Source organism: Dendrobates tinctorius, unplaced genomic scaffold, assembly GCF_039654945.1.
Source record: "Dendrobates tinctorius isolate UK_male_01 unplaced genomic scaffold, ASM3965494v1 ptg000265l, whole genome shotgun sequence".
NCBI lineage: Eukaryota > Metazoa > Chordata > Amphibia > Anura > Dendrobatidae > Dendrobates > Dendrobates tinctorius.
In genome coordinates, this window is record NW_027361932.1 from 5,933,231 (window position 1) to 5,948,209 (window position 14,979).

The window sequence follows — 14,979 nt, forward strand, 5'->3', positions numbered from 1 at the left end:
ACAGCTGGCTCCGCACCGTCTGCCACCCAGAAGCTACCCTACCGGTGCCCCTATGAATACCGGTAACAATGCTTCTTAAGGGCCCACTTAATATTTAACCGAGTCCCCTCATGTACAGTAACATGGCCCCAGCATTGCTGATGTGAGCAGAGGGTCTTGTGATTACTCGCTCGGCTTCTCCCAATTATCTTCTATTGACAAAAGTCTAACTTATCTAATCGACACAGGCACATAGTAAACGTGGTCGCATGACCGCCTGATCGCACCAGTGGTATTGGGGTCTCATGATAGCAGGTGCGCCATATCATGATTTGGCCGCCTGTAGTCTCAGAGTAACTGCAGACATTTATGCCGTGCCTTTAATAACTTTATAATAAAAAAAATAATTAATAAATTATTAAATAGAATGCAGCTCGTGGTTACTGTATTGTTATTCTTGTTAGGGGTCAGGCAGACGGACGTACTTCTCGTGCAAGGATCGCATCGCAATCCTCGGTCTGATAGTTGGCTCTCCTTACCCGAGTATAACAGCTGCATAGTAATCCATCACACTGTCACACTCATGTCAAGAGCGCCAGCGGCCAGTCCGAGGATTGCAAAGCGATCCTTGCATGAGTTATATGGCCGTCTGCCTGCTCCCTTATGCAAAGGCCGGGGTCACACTTGTGAGAAACTCGCACGAGTCTCGCACCTCAATACCCGGCACTTCTGCCGGCACTCGGGACCAGAGTGTACGGCTGCATGTATTTCTATGCAGCCGCACACGCCGGTCCGAGTGCCGGCAGCAGTGTCGGGTGTTGATGCGAGAGATTTGTGGGAGTTTCTCGCATCACACTCGCAAGTCTGACTCCAGCCTTATACTTATCCTGGTTATACTAATACTTAGATATTAACCACTTATTAACATATTATTGCTATTAACATGTATTGTTATGCTTATCATACTAATACTTATAAAAGACTCAGCTCACAAGTATAAAAAGCCCCCTACCTCCCTATCTCCAGCCTCACCCAAGACAGCAACTATGACAGGTGATGGGAGTGCATATAATTTCATATCAAAACAGTATAATAATCAGCCCCCAGTGCCCTGTCCCCCTCCACCACAATACCCCATCCTCTCACATTCACCCCTCAGTGCCCTATCTCATCTCCACCACCCCAACACCCACAATACTCCCATCCACTCACATTCACACTACAGCACCATGTCTCCTCTCCCAATCTTCTCACATTCACCCCCAGTGCCTTAGCTCCCACAATACCCCATTCTCTCACATTAACCCCTCCAGTGCCCTAGTCTCCACAATACCCTCATCCTCTGACATTAAACCCCAGTGTCCTGTCCCCCACTTCGGCCCCCATAATACCCCATCCTCTCACATTCAACCCCAGTGCCCTGTTTCCTCTCCCCATAATACCCTCATGCTCTCATTTACTACCCAGTGCCCTGTCTCCTCTCCCCATAATACCCCCATCCTCTCACATTCACCCTCAGTGCCCTGTCTTCTCTCCCCCATAATACCCCCACCCTCTTACATTCACCCCCCCAGTGCCCTAGCCCTCCACAATACCCCCATAGCCCTATTCAACCCACAGTGATCATGACATGCCCAAACTAAATGAATCTAATAAATTCCATCCCCACTTACCAATGAAGTTTGCAGGCACAGTGAGGCAGGACCAGGAAGTGTCCAGTTTAGTGCGAGAAGGGCACTAGGATCCAGAGTGCCTGAGCCAACAGAGTCTGCACAGAGAGAAAGTAACTGCAGCTGCTGCCGGCCAGGAAGGAGCTTATTGGGTGAGATAGCAGCACACTGCAGGGACTGAGAATCTGGATCTGCAATCTGCCGCTGTGCAGTCTGTCAGACAGGGGAGCCGGCGTTGTGCTGCTCTCTCCCTGCATCTCAGACACGGCCTCATGACATAAGTGGCCCTGTCTCACAGCGGACCCATGCATGTTATGGGGCCTGGGCAATGGCCCCCTCTGCCCCCCCCAGTAGCTACGCTACTGAATCTCCGGCAAACACAATACCAGCATGTACCGCAAATTATAACAGAATGATTCACACCTGCGGTGGTATCGCTATAAGGTTAGTCTTGTCACAAAGCATAGCACAACCTCCAGAGTAAGTCCACGCGAAACGCACATTGGATCTGCTGATGTGGTATCCCACCTGGGTAATATGGGTAAAAGTTAATTGCACCTTTGTGCTGGATACAGTTTTTACTAATGTGCACGCAGTCTAGCGTATAGCAGTGTTATAATTCAGGCCATATTGGCATATACCAATAACTGATGCATATACACCATGTTCCAAATTATTATGCAAATTGTTTTTAAGTTTCATAGCTTTTTTTGTTTGTTTTAATGAAACCCATTGATGGTATTGTGTCTCAGGGTTCTTTGGATCACTGAAATCAATCTCAGATACTTGTGATAATTAGTTTGCCATGTGAGCCCAATAAAAGGAAAACTGGATGTTCCACACTATTGAGCAGGCCACAGTTTTCAAGTAACATGAGAAAGAAAAAGAATCTCTCTGCTTCCGAAAAGCATCAAATAGTGCAATGCCTTGGTCATGGGATGAAAACAATAGATATTTCCCGAAAACTTAAGCATGATCATCGTACTGTTAAGAGATTTGTGGCTGATTCTGAGCACAGACGTGTTTGTGCTGATAAAGGCAGAATGAGGAAGGTTTCTGCCAGACAAGTTCATCGGATTAAGAGAGCAGCTGCTAAAAAGTCATTACAAACCAGCAAACAGATATTTGAAGCTCAAACAAAAAGCACAGAATGACAAATGTGCAAAAATACCTTGCAATAAGACATATAGCAGTAATCAGCAAGTGCTGATAAAAGGTAATAACAAACACAGGGTATTTAGCCGATACTTTTTTTGCAAAAAAATATATGCCAAGCTGCTTCACCAACGTCAAGGTAACCCGTATTGAAGCAGTCCCTATCTAATGTATTTAAAACCTGAACATATGAACAGTGTCTAAATGAGCAGGATTAAGACAGGCGCTTTCTGGTATGGGCACGTGGTGCAAGACAGCTCCTTATGTGCATGTCACACAAGAGAGGGGTGGAGTCTCTCAAATCATGCATAAGCATGAAAAAAACTGGATTAAAAACACACGTTACATGCACAATGTGAACAAGTCTGTTGGACCATGTTCACACCACCCTGACTGAAACACAAACAAAAAGCACAGAATTACAAATGTGCAAAAATACCTTGCAATAAGACATATAGCAGTAATCAGCAAGTGCATGTCACATGTGTGTTTTTAATCCAGTTTTTTTCATGCTTATGCATGATTTGAGAGACCCCACCCCTCTCTTGTGTGACATGCACATAAGGAGCTGTCTTGCACCACGTGCCCATACCAGAAAGCGCCTGTCTTAATCCTGCTCATTTAGACACTGTTCATATGTTCAGGTTTTAAATACATTAGATAGGGACTGCTTCAATACGGGTTACCTTGACGTTGGTGAAGCAGCTTGGCATATATTTTTTTGCAAAAAAAGTATCGACTAAATACCCTGTGTTTGTTATTACCTTTTATCAGCACTTGCTGATTACTGCTATATGTCTTATTGCAAGGTATTTTTGCACATTTGTCATTCTGTGCTTTTTGTTTGTGTTTCAGTCAGGGTGGTGTGAACATGGTCCAACAGACTTGTTCACATTGTGCATGTCACATGTGTGTTTTTAATCCAGATATTTGAAGCTGCTGGTGCCTCTGGAGTACCTCAAACTTCAAGGTGTAGGATCCTTCAAAGGCTTGCTGTGGTGCATAAACCTACTATTCGGCCACCCCTAAACAGTGCTCACAAGCAGTAACGGTTGCAGTGGGCCTAGACGTACTGCACAATAGGTGCAGTAATAGGGACACATACGGCAGCAGCGGCTCAGCATTGGGGTATCAGCAGGATGAGGGGTTGTGCAGATTGGGTATACATGGTGATGGGGCTGGAATATGAGAAGGTAAACGTGTCTTTGTTGTATTCTCGGTAGCCGAGTCTTGGCTGGAAGAGTTGTCATTGTCGGTCTGGGCCAGATGGAAAAGATGTGAAAAGTGAACGATTCCATCAGAAAGAACGTTAGTGGTAAGTCACCAACTGTAACTGTGCAGTAATCACTTATATGTTTTATCCACTATTAGGGTGCGTCACTGAGTTGTAATCAAAGTTACCTGGTTAGGGGCCCACTCAGAAGTTTCGCCCCCCCCCGCCTCTGATTTGAACCGTTTAGTTTCTGTTAGGATATCCGCAAAATGCTGGACCCCCGTAATTGAAACCAAATAGCCCCCCATTATAGTTAAGCTATATTAGTTTCCAAGACATTCTTGGGTCTGTTATTTAAAATATAGAATGTCACGGATGAATATTGCTATTTGTCCCTCGTATTATGTAAATGGTCCGCAAACAATTATTCTATATCTAATTTTGGTAAACACACCCCCTGTTGGGCCTCACTCCTAAATTCCACCTTTTTGTTTTATTTTTGCTGGCATATTTGGGAGAAAAAGGTAATCTTTCTAGTGGAAGTGGTCCTCAGAGTGGTAGGACCTATTACCTTAGTATCTGACCAATTCCTTTACTTGTGGTCTGTGGGTTCATTGAGGATGGGGGGTGTCTATCAGCTACTTCTGCCTAGAGCACCAAAATACCTTAAAAGAAGAAACAAAGATCAGCTCACCTCCTCTCCAGTCCCACCATGTGGATCATGCAGTGCTGCAAGTTGTAGGAAGGTGAAGCAGAAGTCCAGGGTGGGTGATATCCATAAAAAATAACTTTTGTTCCATTTTCATTTAAAGCACATAAGTCCAAAACGCATATGATTTTAAATGCACTTTAAGTCTGTGACCGTCGTTGGTAAGAATTACCTGTTTTTGTGTCACTATAAAGATGGATTTTGAACTTATGTGCTTTTAACCCCTTTCCTACATTAGACGTACTATTCCGTCCATGTGACCTGGGACCTAAGTCTCAAGGACGGAATAGTACGTCTAGCGGGATCAGCGGTGCTCTCTGGGGAGCGCCGCTGATCGCGGCCGGGTGTCAGCTTATTATCACAGCTGACACCCGGCACTATGTGTCAGGGGCGGTCACGGACCGCCCCCAACACATTAACCCCTGGCACACTGTGATCAAACATGATCGCAGTGTACCGGTGGCATAGGAGAGAAGCGCGCAGGGAGGGGGCTCCCCCCGTGCTTCCCTGAGACCCCCGGAGCAGCGCGATGTGCTGTGCTGCTCCGGAGGCCTCCTTCCCTGCAGGTCCCCGGATCCAATATGGCGGCGGTGACCTTCGGGGGCCTGCAGGGAGCCGGCTTCCTCATGCCTGCAAAGCGCAGGCACCAGGAAGCCTCCAGCACTGCCTGTGACAGATCGCTGATCTGTCACAGCGATCTGTGATGTGACAGATCAGCGATCTGTCACATGACAGTAATGTCCCCCTGGGACAATGTAATAGTTAAAAAAAAAAGTGTAAATATAATTTATAAAAAAAAAAATAAAATAAAAATCGCTAAATAAATTTAAAAAAAAATTCCCTAATAAATTCATTTTTTGAAAAAAACAAAAAAAACAATAAAAGTACACATTTGAAATTGCCGCGTCCATAACGACCCTATAAAACTGTCCCACTAGTTAACCCCTTTATTGAACACCTTAAAAAATAAAAAAACAAAGCAAAAAATAATGCTTTATCATCATACCGCCGAACAAAAGGTGCAATAACGCGTGATAAAAAAGACAGATATAAATAACCATGGTACCGCTGAAAACGTCATCTTGTCCGGCAAAAAATCGATCCACCACACAGTGTCATCAGCGAAAAAATACAAAAGTTATAGCTCGCAGAATAAAGCGATGCAAAAATAATTATTTTTTATATAAAATTGTTTTCATTGCATAAAAGCACCAAAACATAAAAAACAACATAAATGAGGTATCGCTGTAACTGTACTGACCCGAAGAATAAAACCACCTTATCAATTTTACCACTCGCGGAACGGTGCTCACCACTATCTAGATAAGTTCCTTGGAGGGTCTAGTTTCCAAAATGGGGTCACTTGTGAGGGATTTCCACTGTTTAGGCACATCAGGAGCTCTCCAAACGTGACATGGCATCCGATCTGAATTCCAGTCAATTTTGCAGTGAAAAAGTCAAAATAAAAAAAAATTGAACCTGAAGTAATTTTTTTTGTGAAAAAAAGTTAAATGTTCATTTTTGTTAAACAGTCAAAAAATTTCTGTGAAGCACCTGAAGGGTTAATAAACTTCTTGAATCTGGTTTTGAGCACCTTGAGGAGTGCAGTTTTAAGAATGGTGTCACTTTTGGGTATTTTCTATCATATAGACCCCTCCAAGTGACTTCAAATGTGATGTGGTCCCTAAAAATAAAATGGTGTTGTAAAAATGAGAAATCGCTGGTCAACTTTAACCCTTATAACTTCCTACCAAAAAAAATTTTTGGTTGTGCTGATGTAAAGTAAACATGTGGGAAATGTTACTTATTACGTTTTTTGAGTGTCATATCTCTGTAATTTAAGAGTATAAAAATTGCAAAATTTTCAAAATTTTCGCCAAATTTCCGTTTTTTTTCACAAATAAACGCAAGTTATATGAATGAAATTTTACCACTAACATGAAGTACAATATGTCACGAGAAAACAATGTCAGAATCACCGGGATCCATGGAAGCGTTTCAGAGTTATTACCTCATAAAGGGACAGTGATCAGAATTGTAAAAATTGGCCCGAGCATTAACATGCAAACCACCCTTGGGAGTAAAAGGGTTAATGAAAATGGAATAAAAGTTATTTTTTATGGATATCACCCACGCTGGACTTCTGCTTCACCAAAATACCTTGCCTCGGCACTGCAGCCACTGCTTCCAAAGAGAGTGCTCTTTGAGCCTAATTATATTTAAAAAAAAAAAAGCTTGAGAACACACAAAAAAAGGAATTTTATAACTGCTTGTCCTATAGCATTAGTATCCATCAAATGAATGAGAATAGTACATTGATAGCATGATCATATACCACATTTTACAGACAGTATTGCCACCAATATAATTACCATTGTAAACTTTTTTATGCAGAGGTTCTTTAGTTCATAGTATAAGAACTTGGAACCTGAGACGCATGATGAAATTGAGCGTCCATATAACAATGCGATTTTTCGGGGGAAACCAGTTATAAATTGACTTTTTTCACATGCTGCAGCTTTCTCTTGAAATATGGATGTGAAAAGTCATCATAGTATCTAGACAAAAGGAGAAGAAAGGAAAGAGAACTAACCATAGCAGAGCAAATATACCGTAATCTATAAGGCATCTGCATGTTCAGTAGCATGTAAAAGTTTGGGCACCCATCGTCAAAATTGCTGCTATTGTGAACAGTTAGGCTGAGTTCACACGTCGCGTTTTTTTCGCGTTTTCGCAGCAGTTTTAAACGCGCAATTTTGCCGCGAAAACGTGGAGAGGAGACTGTCCTTCGGGCTGTGGGTACCATATCCCTGTAAAAAATAGAATTAAAATAAAAAATATTGTAATATTCTCACCTTCCGTTCATAGGCAGCCTCAATAGTAAAAAGTTGGTCACACTAGTCAAACACTATGTTTGACGAATGTGACCAACCTGTCAATCAGTTCTCCAAGCCATGCTACAGATCGCTTGGAAAACGCTAGCATTCTGCAAGCTAATTACGCTTGCAAATCGCTAGTTTTTCTGCGGGAAAATCGCGGGAATTTAAAATGCGATTTTCCCGCAGAATGGAATTCCGGAATTCTCGCGATAACTTCCGCGAGAGTTCCGCTACGTGTGCACGTAGCCTTAAGCAAGTTGAATTTGAAATGATCTCTCAAAGGCCTAATGTTAAAGATGAAACAGTTCCTTTGTATTTTAGGTGTGTCTGTGTATATACAGTATACATGCATACACACACATATGTACACTGCTCAAAAAAATAAAGGGAACACTCAAACAACACATCCTAGATCTGAATGAATGAAATATTCTCATTGAATACTTTGCTCAGTACAAAGTTGAATGTGCTGACAACAAAATCACACAAAAATCATCAATGTAAGTCAAATGTATTAACCAATGGAGGCCTGGATTTGGAGTCACACACAAAATTAAAGTGGAATGTAATGTCCTTAAAACAAGTCAAAATGAGGCTCAGTATTTTGCCCAAAATCCACAAGAACGCCCTCGACCCTCCGGGCCGTCCGATCGTGTCGGGGATAGAGAGCCTTTGTGATCCAGTATGTAGATTTCTGGATTATTACTTGAAACCGTTGGTGGAAGCACTACCTTCCCACATTAAAGACACGACGGATGTCCTGACACGGGTCGATGGCGTTCTTGTGGATTCTCATACTTTGCTCGTCACGGCTGACGTTGAATCCCTATATACCTGTATTGACCACAATTTGGGGATAGATGCAGTCCGCCTCTTTCTGGGAATGTCCGACTTGGATGGCTCTTTGTGCGAGTTGATCCTAGAGCTGCTGCGCTTTGTCCTTACTCACAATTTTTTTGTTTTTAAGGATCATTTTTATCTTCAGCGGTGCGGGACAGCCATGGGCGCGGCCTGTGCGCCTTCGTACGCTAATCTTTTCCTCGGTTCGTGGGAAAGATTCATTTTTGGCGACGAAGGCGCAGAGGCCGCTTCCCATGTGCTGAGCTGACACCGCTACATTGATGATGTACTTTTCTTTTGGAGTAGGACGGCGCAGCAGCTCGGGGACTTTATGGCGTGGCTTAATGTGAACAATTTCAACATCAAGCTTACTTATAAATATGATCCAAGGTCCATCGACTTTTTGGATGTCAATTTGGTCGTGGATCATAAACGTTACATTCAGACCGATGTATACAGAAAGCCCACCTCGGTAAATGCCTTGCTACACGCTACATCCGCACACAATCAGTCTACCATTAGGGCCATCCCTGTCGGGCAGTTCCTGCGAGTGAGGCGGATTTGCTCTACAGAAGCTAAATTTGAGGAACAAGCCCGCGACCTGAGACTACGGTTTCGGGATCGCGGTTATAGCAATAGGTGTATAGGAAGGGGCTATGACCGGGCTAGGAGAACAGCACGAAGGGATTTATTATACCCTCGTGTACAAACTCGCAGAGAGAGTCCTGGAAGGAACGGTATTGTCCGATCCTCTGGCCCTTCTCGGTTTGTTTCCACTCATAATCATGAGTGGGGCCATATGCGAGATATTCTCATGAAACATTGGGCGATTTTGAAATCTGAACCAGCACTTAATCAGGCTGTTGGTGAATACCCTTCGATGACTGCGAGAAGATCAAAGAATTTAAGGGATCTCCTGGTCAAAAGCCACTATGTCCCTGATATAGTTAATCCCTTTGGCACAACGGGCCCTGTTGCCGGCTCGGTCCCGTGCGGTCACTGTCTTGCCTGCCGCAATGTTTCACGGTGCTCAATATTTCACAATTCAAATGGGTCAAAAGAATATCAAATTACTGAACGGATATCATGCGGCAGTACTAATGTTGTGTATTATGCTGTCTGCGGGTGTCCTCTTATATATGTGGGCCTAACTTCCAGAGAACTCCGTGTGAGAATTCGCGAGCATGTCCGTGACATTGCGGCGGCCAAGACAGTGACCGACCTCTCCACTTTAAAGACAATCCCCCGTCACTTTAAGTTGACGCATAATTGTGATCCACAGACGTTTATGGTGAGGGGGATTGATAGGGTTCATCTGGGGATCAGATCCGGCAACTACAAGAAAATTTTGGCGCAGAGAGAGTCAAAGTGGATAGTAATGCTGGATACAATTACCCCAAACGGTCTTAATGAGTCTCTGAGCTTTGCCTCTTTTCTGTAAAATTAGCTACCTTTAGGTTCACCATATCCTCCACTGCCCATTACTTTCTCCTGTTTGTGTGTTTTTTATTGTTTTTAATCTTTATTTGTCTTTATTCTTTATCCTTTAGTTTTATTGTTCCCGCTGCTGTATTGGTGTATATGGATCTACTATCATTGTCTTCATGGGCTCCAACCACCCAGCTGCTACTGGACGCATAACTATTTGGATACTGCATTTTACCTCTTCTCCCCATTATATCTGGCCATTACTCTGGTTATTATTGTGTTTCTCTGATTATATTTGTTAATTAAACAGACTACTATTGGAGATGGGGTCTTTAGAGACTTATATTAGATATTAGAGTTTATATTTCAAATTCCACTGGCATTCTGTGTGGGGTGGGACTATGTTGGTATAATCATTATATAACCTGTTTCTTTTTATTACTTTACTTACGTTTGTATATAACTATACCTGTGGTCATCATGTCGACACCACTTCCTAGCGGTTGTGCGCATGCGCTGCATGTCCCCGCGTCTCTCTTCATGGGGGCGGTGCCCCACAAGCATTTGTGACGTCAGCGCCTTTCTGAGCGCGCGTCCGATGCTGGGCGCCCCCCTCCATGTTAGGGGACTGGCTGGGTGTCATGGCGCATGCGCCGATATAGCCGCTTGCGATTGGTCCACGCATATCACATGGTCAGACATGTGACGGGTGTTATGGTTATAAAAGGTCCTTTGCCAGTATTAGCAGCATCTCCTTGAGAAAGCGCTAGTTGTAGAGCGCGAAACGTGCGTTGGAGATTTCTTGCACAACCAGGGGTAGTAGGCACCATCAAGTGAGCGTTCTCGGAAATTTCTTTGCCACTATGACATAACTCTGTACTGTTGAATCCTCACTACTGTGTTCCTCTTTGTTATATGATACCCGCCGTGGGAACTTCTCACTATTTCTATCATGACTTTGGCCATGATGGAATCCTATATAGGTAGTAATATTTAACTTGCACCACATAAAGGCGGTTCTAGTAGAGGCAACTCATGATGATGGTGTTCTTTATTACTCCTTTTTATCTCCCCTCCTGGTTTTTTGGTGTCATATTCTATATGTAACTATACCATGATTATTGTTTGTTTCTTTATAAATTATTTACTATAATAAACTTTTCATATTTTTATATTAAAAAAACTTGTTGGATTCAGTCATTCCGCTTCTTTCTCTCGTATATATATACTCATGGAATGGAACCATTGATTATGGCAGACCATACATATAGGTCTCTGCCATTCATTGTTTGTAAGGTACTGGGCTATTTGGTTTTATTAATTGTTTTCTCTGTGTTTTTTACAGAATTTTGCAGCCCTACTATGGACTTTCGGGCACGCGATCACACCTGGCGTGCACAACTCAATGATGCCTTCCAGGAGGGTGATGGTATGGGCAGTGGGGGATGTGGTGGCAATATGCAGGAGACCATGGCTGAGTTCAGAGACTTATTAAGGAAACGTACTCGAGTTTGGTGGAACTGCGAGTTTCTGGATAAATATATTTTAAAAGACCTTATTCCGAGGGGACTCCGCATTCAGGTCTTTCCCTCTTTTCCGATTCAGGATAATGATTTTAAAGATAAATGGGAAAGCCTGGTTAACACCTGCTCCAAAGGGTTCCTGAACCTATTGAGGGATTATGATTTAAAAACGTTAAGTTCTCTCGAGAGTGAAATTGAAACCCTACAAATACAACTACAAAAGAACCTCACTAGTGATCTGCTAAAGAAGTTTAATGATGAGCTGGATGTCGACCTGCAAAAATGGGTGTCGGACATCCAGGCTCAAAAAACTAAAAAATTAAAGAGAGACATTCAGGATAAAGCGACTGCTAAGGTGTATAGATGGCGAAACCCGGTAGAACGCTCTCGCTTTCCGTATAGGAATTTTTCACGTTCAAGGTCAAGATCAACATCAACTAGATCCAATTTGTCCACGGAGGAAGATACTGCATTGCAGGCCTCTAATCGTGGTGGGAGTTCTGGACGTGACTATATGTCACGACGTATAGTGACTCGTCAGTCCGCTAAAAATAAAAACCATACGGGGCATTTAAAGGAGGGCTCCACCACCGGGCTTCAGGTGATTAACCTTTCAGCATATAGTCTTACCCAGCCACAGCTGGAAGTATTGAGTAAAGGCTTGACCTTCTCACCAACTAATCCCTTTGATTTCTTTCTAGCGTTAAAAGATTTACATCTTTTCTCACGAAAATTATTGTTGCAAAAACTGCACTACAAAGATGAAAATAGAGAGTTGATGAGTGAGAGCGAGAGAGAGGCACTCCACATCTTAGAGGATCTCCTTGGCGAACAAGAGCCACCGACTCGGGGTGTTTCCTCCGAATATTTTGCCTAGATCCACAAGATTCCCGCCCTTGTCACTTTGCCCCGCCATTGAGATTTTTACTAAATTAGTAACTGAGGATTTTAGAAAACTTTCCTCTCGGCGGAAATTTGACAATCTCACTCATAAACAGCGGCAGGCTATCAAAGAACTACAATCAATGTCAGGGATAGTCTTTAAACCCGCTGACAAGGGCGGGAATATTGTGGTATGGCCAGTGGCTCTCTACGAGCGTGAAGTTTATAGACAATTGAGAAATCCTCACACATATGAAAAGCTGTCTTATAACCCCACTGCCTCTTTTTCACTCTCACTCCAGCGCATTCTGGTTCGTGCCTTGGATGGAAATATCATAACTGAGGCAGTCTTTGAGGGATTAATGGTTAAATATCCCAAAACACCAACCTTCTACCTTTTGCCCAAAATCCACAAGAACGCCCTCGACCCTCCGGGCCGTCCGATCGTGTCGGGGATAGAGAGCCTTTGTGATCCAGTATGTAGATTTCTGGATTATTACTTGAAACCATTGGTGGAAGCACTACCTTCCCACATTAAAGACACGACGGATGTCCTGACACGGGTCGATGGCGTTCTTGTGGATTCTCATACTTTGCTCGTCACGGCTGACGTTGAATCCCTATATACCTGTATTGACCACAATTTGGGGATAGATGCAGTCCGCCTCTTTCTGGGAATGTCCGACTTGGATGGCTCTTTGTGCGAGTTGATCCTAGAGCTGCTGCGCTTTATCCTTACTCACAATTTTTTTGTTTTTAAGGATCATTTTTATCTTCAGCGGTGCGGGACAGCCATGGGCGCGGCCTGTGCGCCTTCGTACGCTAATCTTTTCCTCGGTTCGTGGGAAAGATTCATTTTTGGCGACGAAGGCGCAGAGGCCGCTTCCCATGTGCTGAGCTGGCACCGCTACATTGATGATGTACTTTTCTTTTGGAGTGGGACGGCGCAGCAGCTCGGGGACTTTATGGCGTGGCTTAATGTGAACAATTTCAACATCAAGCTTACTTATAAATATGATCCAAGGTCCATCGACTTTTTGGATGTCAATTTGGTCGTGGATCATAAACGTTACATTCAGACCGATGTATACAGAAAGCCCACCTCGGTAAATGCCTTGCTACACGCTACATCCGCACACAATCAGTCTACCATTAGGGCCATCCCTGTCGGGCAGTTCCTGCGAGTGAGGCGGATTTGCTCTACAGAAGCTAAATTTGAGGAACAAGCCCGCGACCTGAGACTACGGTTTCGGGATCGCGGTTATAGCAATAGGTGTATAGGAAGGGGCTATGACCGGGCTAGGAGAACAGCACGAAGGGATTTATTATACCCTCGTGTACAAACTCGCAGAGAGAGTCCTGGAAGGAACGGTATTGTCCGATCCTCTGGCCCTTCTCGGTTTGTTTCCACTCATAATCATGAGTGGGGCCATATGCGAGATATTCTCATGAAACATTGGGCGATTTTGAAATCTGAACCAGCACTTAATCAGGCTGTTGGTGAATACCCTTCGATGACTGCGAGAAGATCAAAGAATTTAAGGGATCTCCTGGTCAAAAGCCACTATGTCCCTGATATAGTTAATCCCTTTGGCACAACGGGCCCTGTTGCCGGCTCGGTCCCGTGCGGTCACTGTCTTGCCTGCCGCAATGTTTCACGGTGCTCAATATTTCACAATTCAAATGGGTCAAAAGAATATCAAATTACTGAACGGATATCATGCGGCAGTACTAATGTTGTGTATTATGCTGTCTGCGGGTGTCCTCTTATATATGTGGGCCTAACTTCCAGAGAACTCCGTGTGAGAATTCGCGAGCATGTCCATGACATTGCGGCGGCCAAGACAGTGACCGACCTCTCCACTTTAAAGACAATCCCCCGTCACTTTAAGTTGATGCATAATTGTGATCCACAGACGTTTATGGTGAGGGGGATTGATAGGGTTCATCTGGGGATCAGATCCGGCAACTACAAGAAAATTTTGGCGCAGAGAGAGTCAAAGTGGATAGTAATGCTGGATACAATTACCCCAAACGGTCTTAATGAGTCTCTGAGCTTTGCCTCTTTTCTGTAAAATTAGCTACCTTTAGGTTCACCATATCCTCCACTGCCCATTACTTTCTCCTGTTTGTGTGTTTTTTATTGTTTTTAATCTTTATTTGTCTTTATTCTTTATCCTTTAGTTTTATTGTTCCCGCTGCTGTATTGGTGTATATGGATCTACTATCATTGTCTTCATGGGCTCCAACCACCCAGCTGCTACTGGACGCATAACTATTTGGATACTGCATTTTACCTCTTCTCCCCATTATATCTGGCCATTACTCTGGTTATTATTGTGTTTCTCTGATTATATTTGTTAATTAAACAGACTACTATTGGAGATGGGGTCTTTAGAGACTTATATTAGATATTAGAGTTTATATTTCAAATTCCACTGGCATTCTGTGTGGGGTGGGACTATGTTGGTATAATCATTATATAACCTGTTTCTTTTTATTACTTTACTTACGTTTGTATATAACTATACCTGTGGTCATCATGTCGATACCACTTCCTAGCGGTTGTGCGCATGCGCTGCATGTCCCCGCGTCTCTCTTCATGATGGCGGTGCCCCACAAGCATTTGTGACGTCAGCGCCTTTCTGAGCGCGCGTCCGATGCCGGGCGTCCCCCTCCATGTTAGGGGACTGGCTGGGTG

At 43.6% G+C, this 14,979-nt stretch overlaps 1 long non-coding RNA gene across 1 annotated transcript; it reads left to right on the forward strand.

Moving 5' to 3' along the window:
- The first annotated feature begins 1,683 nt into the window (after window positions 1-1,683).
- Window positions 1,684-11,167, forward strand: LOC141069547 (uncharacterized). The gene is made up of 3 exons (XR_012226586.1): window positions 1,684-1,801; window positions 4,028-4,119; window positions 9,996-11,167. It is a non-coding gene; the product is annotated as an uncharacterized lncRNA (long non-coding RNA).
- Window positions 11,168-14,979: the final 3,812 nt, after the last annotated feature.